The 9,579-nt window shown below is 34.1% G+C and overlaps 2 long non-coding RNA genes across 4 annotated transcripts; both read left to right on the forward strand.

The window, feature by feature from the left end:
- The first annotated feature begins 2,818 nt into the window (after nucleotides 1-2,818).
- Nucleotides 2,819-7,459, forward strand: LOC129926515 (uncharacterized). 3 transcript variants are annotated; one of them, XR_008778220.1, is made up of 5 exons: nucleotides 2,819-3,617; nucleotides 5,632-6,756; nucleotides 6,874-6,938; nucleotides 7,094-7,175; nucleotides 7,285-7,459. It is a non-coding gene; the product is annotated as an uncharacterized LOC129926515 (long non-coding RNA). The 3 variants fall into 3 exon arrangements; XR_008778218.1 differs by having other exon boundaries at nucleotides 2,991-4,005; XR_008778219.1 differs by having other exon boundaries at nucleotides 2,991-4,005; nucleotides 5,639-6,756.
- An 18-nt stretch (nucleotides 7,460-7,477) lies between these two features.
- LOC129926516 (uncharacterized) lies at nucleotides 7,478-8,565 on the forward strand. The gene is made up of 2 exons (XR_008778221.1): nucleotides 7,478-7,521; nucleotides 7,555-8,565. It is a non-coding gene; the product is annotated as an uncharacterized LOC129926516 (long non-coding RNA).
- Nucleotides 8,566-9,579: the final 1,014 nt, after the last annotated feature.

The raw sequence follows: 9,579 nt of genomic DNA on the forward strand, positions 1-9,579 counted from the left end.
AATAAATCAACCGTTCAGTCTTCCGTTCTTGAGTCGTCTGTCCTAACTAAGACCAAGTGACGTCAATGCCACCTATATTGCATCATTCACAACCGCTAACCTCTCCCCACCACCACCATATAAAAACACACAAACAGACACTCACACACACCATAACAAGGCCACCACGTGAATAGAAAAAATAAGCGAAGCGCTCAGCTAAATACTCAGAACGTGCGAAGTGTTCCTTTAAGGCAGGGGTCTCAAACTCATATCAGCATGTGGGCCGCAGTGGGAAGTAACAACCAGTCAGCGGGCCGCACCACGAAAAGAGTATGTTTTTCCATTAAATTTTACGAACACTGCAGTTAAATGCTAAAATAAAGTTTTTATAATTATTAATCACATTTAGTGTAGTTTATAACTTTCACAGACAGTTTAGATTACTAAAATAAGTTGACGTCACTAATAAAAAAGCAGAAACTGTATTTCCCCCCCCCCCCCCCCCCAAAAAAAAAAAAAAAAAAAAAAAACTATAATTACTAGGCCAACTGCAGTTAACTCGTCACTCATGTTTCTGTCCACTCATCTGAAAGCGTTTGGCAGAGACCAGACCATCGACGTTAGGCATGCAGTCGCGTGTAGTGGCAAGCCGCAAGGTTGCTCTCAGATGCTCATCAGTCAGTCTTGATCGTAATGCTGTTTAATTGATCTTCATTCTGGAGAAAAACTGTTCGCAAACGTACGTACTCCCAAACATCGCTAGAATTCTAGCAGCTGCGCAGAATAAGTTTGGAAACTTCTCTCTGGGAAGAAACTGGTAGAAAATCTGGAACGCCAACATCAGCGTATTTTTGCTTCACAACAGTGTCACACTGCAGGTCCAGTAGATCCATCTGGACTTCCTCTGGAACGTTTTTCACGTCAACTGCGATACAGCAACTCTCCGTATTCCGTTTCTAAATCAGCTAGAAATTACACAAACTGTGGTTGAGACCCCGTGCACGTATGAAGTTCACCGTCTTCACGACAACATCCATCACGTTCTTCATTTGTAGACTTTTGCCACAGAGTGCTTCTTGGTGCTGAATGCAATGTATGGCTGCAAAAGGTCCCGCCAAGCTGAGCTGATTCCGTTTCTCTACAATTAATCCAACAACACCAACCTTCTCTGAACACATTGCTGGTGCACCGTCCGTAGCCACTGAAACAAGTTTTTCCCACGGTAGCCCACACCTGTCAATACAAGCTTCCAAATCTTGAAACACGTCTCGTCCAGTCGTCTTTCCTTTTATGGGTAGTAAGGCCAATAGGAAACAGTTTGTGAAACACTGCTCTAGCGACACACGTTTAGTTGCTTATGCAATAGCGCCGACTTTTATCTAGGTTTGCTCTCAGTGGACAGTGACTTGAAATACCCTCCCGTCTTAAAAATTAGTATATGAAAAAGAAAATATAAAAAAAATACTTTTAGAAAAAAACTGTACAAACTTTTTACCAGACAGACAAAGAGAGTTGATATACGCTTAGTTAAAAAAAAATGTGTGGCCGCCTGTTCGAGTGATATGCGTTTTAATGCTAGTCGTCAATGACGTCATCCCCTGACGTCACGCATGAGGTTCGGTCTGGAATGAATTATCTTCATTTCAAAATAAGTGTACGAAACTTGAAAAAAAAAACAAACTTTAAATTGGGAGATCACTTACACAATCAACCTGTCTTTACACAGCTTAGATCAACTCACTCTGTCTGGTCTAAAGTTTTAACACGTTATTTCTCCCATACCCATTCTTGGATCATGCTTAAACTTTGCACAATTATTCCTTGGTGAAGTAAATACATGAATCGATAACAAAAAATTAACCAATTAATTAATGCATCCTCTGTTTGGGACCCCTCAACTCAAGAAAACATTAAGAAACTAGAACAGACACAAAATAGAGCAGTGCGACTCATAACAAACGAATATTCACATTTGACTAGAGTAACACCTTTAGTAAAATCACTAAATTTAGAAAGCCTTCAAGACAGAAGGCTCAAAAGTAAAGTAGCAATCATACATAAAACACTGAATCATAATCTTCAAATACAAAAACAAAATTTAATAAAATACTCTGAAAGACACAAAGATAAAGGCACATTCCTCGTCCCATATGTTAGGACAAATTTGTACAAATACTCCTTCTTCCCTAGTGCTATTAGAGCATGGAATGGGTTGCCTGAGCTAGCCAGGAAAACCAGTGACTTGGCAGAAGTTAAGTCATTGGTTAATATGCATGACTAAATGCATGACGCGTAGGACGTAATCATCTTCTTTTTTGAAGTAACGTCTGTATTATATAAGATAAGATAAGATTTTTAAGTACTGGTAATTAAATATTTTGTTTAATGCCAACAAGGGAAATTAATCATTCAACAGTCACAGATATGCTAAATATGTAGGGTTTCGTCCCCATAGATAATTGTGCACGTTATTTCTCCCACATCTATTTTCGGATCAAGTTGAAACTTTAAACAATTATTTTTTTTTACCTAAAAAAACATTAATCAATTAAAAGTTAACCAATTTGCCAATGGACCTCATTCACCAATTGTAAACAAACAACATTTAATCACGTGATCTTATTGATAAAACAACGAAAAAAAAAACTGTCACGAGACAACCAACATGAATTAAACACGAGATCGTAAATTATATAGAAGAGATTGGTGAATGAGGTCCATTATATATTGGTTATCAATTATTTTGATATGGAAAAAAATAAAATATCTTCTACAATATTGAAATTTATTGTTGCGAAGGTGGAGTTCTTCCTCCTATAAAAGATTTTTTTTTAAAAAGTATTTCTATATTTTGCCTTTTTCTTGTTCCTATTGTGTCCAGATAGTGTATCCAGTACTTCTGAAAGACCTTTTTGTTCCAGGTTATTTGCATTGCTGGATAGGAGTAAGATCATTCAAAAATCTATTCAGAAAAGCAACAAGTACACTACAAACTTAAATTCCTGTTGTTTTTTTTTAAATTAGATTTTAGATCTATATCTAGACTTAGCTATCACAATGACTTGTTCAATTAAATGAATCATCTGAACATGTTAAGAGGTGGGGAAGTTAACAACGTACACAAATCATTCGTATAATGTTTTATATGTTTCGGATGTTCCTTCAGGACGACGGGGGATGGGAGCGGGCAGGGTTTGTACCCGGGACCCTCGATGAATCTGAACGACAGTCCAGCGTGCAAACCGCACGCACCGGGCAGCCATCCACGACCAGGCAGCCATTCAAACAATGAATGACAATTGATCTATATTTGTTTTGATAGTATTCCTTCTTATTTAGATCGATCTAAAATTACTTAATTCGAGATCATCTAAAATTTAGAGCATTTAAAGTTTAAAAAAAAAAGGAAAAGCGAAGACCAGAAAGTGAGGACTTAAAATTATAAATGATGGCTCCCCATGTCTCAGAAGACAATGGATGCTCCCATTAGATCTATAAATACGAATTAGAAAAAAAGATGACTTCCGCTACAAGTTTTTATTATTGACGTCTGAAACTAACATGACTAGCTAGCTCTATTGACTATTAGACTTTAATTTACAGTCTGGTATATAGACGCTAGATATTTCATCACGGTAATCTAGATTTATATAGTTACTAGAATCTACTCTAGTATTTCCTGAATCATTCATAAATTTCATACATTTATTGTTTATAAATCGATGGCGATGAAGACCATGTCATGCGCATGTCCAGGCCCCATGGCATAGGGGCATACTACGGCATAGGCATAGCATGATGATGATGATATTAATGATAGCCCAGATAGACTCACTGGCAATATAAGTTTAAAAGTTGTAAGTTACAAGTAACTACAGTGACTAACAGTGACAGTCTGAGTTAAGTTAAGAGTCAGAGACAATCTCTTACACTCATCAATGAGTAACACTTACAGTGAGTCACAGATTAATTTAATCATTTAATCTGTTTTTTGTGATCTTTTGTGAATCAACAACCCATCAGGTACGTAGATATTTCATTATTCTACTGAAATGTAAGCTTATTACAAATAAGTTTGATTGCAATATCCTAATCGAAGTGCTTTTTTATTACGAGGTTACTAAATTTAACCATTCAATCATGACGTCACGTGAAGCGTCTTGAATACAATTTAGTCTTAAATCGTAAAGTTAATAAATTTTAAAGCCTGTTACTAAACAAAAAGTTTATATTTCTAAAACAATTATGTTGATGTAATAGTAGACGTGTGTAGGGATTTTAAAAAATTAATTTGTTTTTATTTTGAGAAGTAAATTGGATAAGGCATTGAGGTGCTCCATGGGACACCGTGTTGGTGTTTTCCATGCATAAATTGTGGTGTCACATGTAGCGTCTAATACGAGTTCAGGATTTGTTAAGTTTTCTGTATTCATGGAAAGTTTCAATTAAGATTAAATGATTTTAATATATGTAATAAACTATTTTCATAATCATTTTAAATGAACATTTTTTTTGACATCTTTCATTTTATATTTTTTTGTAATTTTACTTTACATCGTTTGGGGCGTTTCAGTGGACACTACTCCGTTTATTTACAAATGGTGTCCTAGTTTACGTCTGTTAAGTCCAAATAGATTTTAGTCAATTTTAGTGATACTTTGTTAAAGATTTTTACAGTGTCAGATAATATTAGCTACATCTAAAAGAAATAAAGCGGTACTGTTTAAAAAATATTAAATAATTAAAATTTACTTATTCTGTAAATAAGATTTAGAACTATTTGATCTTTCGTTTGAGGCGCATCTCGGACACTTGTCTTTAAAACTTTAAAAAGCTAAACTCTAGATCTAGAAATCTAGACTGACTAGACCTCTAGACCTAAATCTAGATTTACTCTAGATCTAGATCTAATTATGTAATTCATTATCTACATTTACTCTAGATCTAGACCTAGATCTAATTATGTAATTCATTATATTATAGCTAGATTTACTCTTGATCTAGACCTAGAGTAGAGTACAAGAGTCTAGAATAGTCTAGTCAGTCTAGATCTAATTCAATATCTAGATTTAGATCTAAACTAGATTATTAGATTAGAAATCATTAGATCTTTTATGAATCTAGACTAATGACTCTAGACTAGGTCATTAATGACTAGATTTAGATCTAAACTAGATTATTAGATTAGAAATCATTAGATCTTTTATGAATCTAGACTAATGACATTGACTAGGTCATTAATGACTAGATTTAGAATCTAATTCTAGATTTAATAATATATTTTTCTTTAAATTGACAAGTATCTAGAAAATTATCTAGATCTATATTATAGACCTATTCTATATTAAAATGTAGATTATATCTAAAACAAAGTTTGGTTTAACCTGCACTTAATTTCCATTGTATTGTTTATACAGTATATTCAATTATATTGTATTCAGTTCTTTCAGTATTAACTTAAGTTAATATAATTAACAGTACTAGTCCTATATTATTGATTGAGTCTATCCCTATCAAGCAATTATGGGCATTACTAGACTAGATTTAAATAATGCACCAATATATAATATATGTTTATGAAAGTTATTAGTAGGCCTATATATAATAGATCTATTTATTTTGATACTTATACATTTTTATAAATTACAGATTTCAGTAATGGAGTATCTGTTAGTTTCAAGGCGTCTACAAGCCAAGAAAGACTCTAAATTTACAAGCATCAAAGCCTGAGCCGTGTTGCTGTTTTAGAGTGGAGAGAAAAGGAAAGGTTAAGAAAAGCTGCATACAGGGCCTAGTTAAGCCCACATGAAGAAGCTTGGATAAACAGAAAACGCAAAGAAAGAAAACAGCAAGCTAATAGTCCACTTAATGTAATCTCAGCAGAGGTTGATGAATCACTAGGTACTGGATTCCAGACTCCAGTGGCAAAAAGAATGGCTGTTTCAAGGGCTTTGATGAAATTGCCTAGATCACCCAAGAAATATGCTGCAGTTTTTGATGGTCTCACACAAATATGCTCTCCAAGAAAAAGTAAAGCTGTCAATGACATACGCTTTCTGCGCCTACCTGAGAGAAGAAAGCTCATCTTTCTAAACAACATTAAAGAAAGTATCAAAACCTAACTACACTCCACCAACAAAAAAAAAGTCAGATGTCTAGTGCTCATAGACATGTACTCTGCAGTATCCTTAGTAAGTACAAGAAACTTAGAGGTTGTGCTACTCATTTCTAACATTTTGGTCTTCCAAGAAGTTTTATGTCCAAGTGCAAATCAGAACAAATTGCAAGAAAAAAAATGAAGTGATTGCATTGCACAAAATGCCTTGGAAACAATATTCATTTTTTACAGTAGAGAGGATGTCTCAAGAACTGATCCCTCTCAATCATCTGTTAGTGCTCAAACAGGAAAACGTTTCATGCAAAAGCTACTTAACATAAGATGCAGTCTTGCTTATGTGAGTTCTGTTTGAAGATTTTTCTTTATATAGAGGGCATTAATAAATTTCTGATCAAAAAAGGACACAGAGAGCTGACATTAAAAAAATCCAGCTTCATCACTCGACGGTGATGGTACACTGCGAAAGGTAACAAAGTGGCGACCAGTAAATAAAGAAGGATCTTTCAATGACCTAGTGAGAGGTATTACATCTAACACTATTGCTTACAGAAATAGAAGCTGTTTCTGCTTTCCATGCAGAAATCCATATGGCAGTCAGTGCCTGCATGATGAAATATGTGGATCTTGGAAGGTGTTCAAACTTCAGAAACAAAATGGTAAGTACTTGTATTTATTTATTTTTAAATAGCACTTTACAATTATCTGAGAAAAAACATTATTCATTTTAAAATTAGCTAATTGATTTCTAAATGAAATTGTTTCTTTTTCTTCAGTAGTGCAATCTCAGTCAAATCTTGAAGACTGTTTGGATGTCAGTCCCATATGCTCAAATTCAAAGGTAAAGAGCTTTTACATATAAACATTTAAAAAATTTTCATTGAATCTTATGTTACCTGTATTGTATAAGTTGTTTTTTAATAATATACCCTGCTAAATAATTTTATACTCACTTTAGAAATTAAGTATTTCAGCCCCATGTTGTTGTTTTTTCAGGCCCAAACAAATTCCTTCACTAATCAAAAGTACATTGTAAATAGCTGTGTGATTGTCAAGTATGGGGAAATATTCTATCCAGGTATAATTTTTTGCACTGTGTACCTTTTAATTTCAATAAACAAGTTCAAAGTATGTTTTAGATTGAAGTATTAACTTTTCAACATTGCTGGTATTTTTTTTTCTTACAGGTGTTGTGATAGAAGTCCTGGATGATCAGCGCAGAAATAATTTTTTAAAAAGGCACAGACAGACCTGCCTACCGTTACGCAAAATGCGTATTCGTTACACAAAATCTCCCAAAAATGACAGTCAGTACGCAAATACGCTTTCAACCCGTCGCGTTCTTCATTTCGTATCCTTCCCCCCCCCCCCCCCCCCTCTTGCCTAGCTTACCATCGGTCACGGAGGTCACGCTAAGCCGTCCTGTTGGGGGGGGGGGGGGGGAGGGAACAGAAAAGGTGGGGGAACACATTGTGTTCAGATCTATACGTTGATTGGTTCTTAAAAGCATAGATTTAGTCTAGAAATGAAGAACGCGAGAGTGAGGGAGTGGCGGGTTGGTACCGTCAGTTAGCTGATACACCAACGTGACTTTTTTTTTGTAAGTTCATTAGTAGAAAATAATTATGTTGAATCCCTGATTCCCGTATTCATTTGTATAGAAAAAAAATATCGAAGTGCTATCGATTCAAAACACATTGAGTGACATTGTAGATATCTAGTCTAGATCTATATCTGGATTCTAGATCTAGAATCTAGATAACTTAGTTATACAGGAATAGATCTAGCTAGACATTACGACTGATGATTACGTTATGTCATGAGTCTCTACATTACTCTATAATCTAGATCCAATTTAGTTGCAGTATGATTTAGATTGACTAGATCTAGATCGATAACATCTACTAACATCTAGTCTAGATCTAGACTAGATTAAATTCTTAGTCTTAGTATAGAATAGATCAAGGATGAAGGTAGGCTTACGAAAGTTTGGAGTAGACCTACGTTTGTAGCGGATCCACGGCATCGGTAACACTCTTGAGCCCAGATCTAGAGTAGATTATATTCATTATATAGACATAGATCCAAATCTAGTCTAGATATCATCTCTATTGTCGTATTGATTTAGATTGTAGATCTAATCATGACATTTAGATCTAATATTATATATATATATATATATATATATATATATATATATATGACAAAATAGTGGTTCGCGTAAGTGTTACGCATTCTGGTGCCAAAATACGCATTTTGACCATCAGCGTTACGCATTTGGACTTTTTTTGGTAGGCAGGTCTGCACAGAAATAAAAAATATATTTGTATATCCAGAAGTGCAGGACATACAGTTAGTGTAAGCAGACATGATTGTTACTGAAGTGATGTTGATACCAAATGGCAATAGTTTGAGAGTGGAATGTTTTGATTTCTGAATTTGTCAAATAAAATTTGTGTACAGTTTTATGCCTTTTCTTTTCTTTCTTTTTTTTCAAACCTTTTTCTGTGTGTTAAAACTAACAAAAGATATAAAATATATATTGTCAATAATTTAAAATAATAACGATCATTGACTTGTGCACAGATAAGACAAAAATGTACACTTATAAACATTATTTTAAAAAATGGTGTCCCATGAAGCACCAGAAACATTTTGTGAAATTAAAGCAGCATTTTTACAAATGGGTACTTTATGACTAGAATACTGAACTTAATAATAAGTCTAATGGATCACTTTAGTGCAAAAATAAAATAATTTCTATATTCTCACAGAATATCTTTTAAAAAAAACTTTAACCTGTAGTGTCACAGGTGCTACGGTGTCCCAATTTTTTAATTGAACTCAAATCCACTTTTTCTATTCAAAAGCATAAAATTTAGTATCTAAAGACTAATAACAATAAAGACAGTTATATTATGCTAAAATACAATGAATTTATCAATTGGTAGTTGTTAAATTATCAAGTGGTGTCCCGGTGATGCACCTGTGACGCAAAAGGGGGTACCCCTTGAATAGACACTTCTGTCAAAATCTACATCTTGCAATTCATTTTCTATTGATAAATTCTTAAAGTGAACTGGTTGAAGAAGTGAATACAGTTGAAATGAAACCAAAAACTTCAACTTTAATTTTTAGCATAATGTGACACTTTTTGGCACCAGTACTGGAGAAACACTCATATAGAAATCTAGATCTATGTGGTGACTATGACCACTAAGTGACAGTCTACTACTTAGTACTAGATCTAGGTATTCTAGTATTACAATAACACTTAGTAAGAAAGTGAAAGTGCTGCCTGTAATGCTGTATTGTTGCCTGATGTAGAATCTTAATGCATCTAGAAATTTAGTCTGACCTATGACTAAGTCTGTACGATTTATGACATTATATATAATGTCACCCTAACATCATGTTATCATATTTATGATGTCCTGATAACTAGGTTTATCACTACATCTATATCCTATAGATCTAGTCAA

Source organism: Biomphalaria glabrata, chromosome 5 (genome assembly GCF_947242115.1).
Source record: "Biomphalaria glabrata chromosome 5, xgBioGlab47.1, whole genome shotgun sequence".
Classification (NCBI taxonomy): domain Eukaryota; kingdom Metazoa; phylum Mollusca; class Gastropoda; family Planorbidae; genus Biomphalaria; species Biomphalaria glabrata.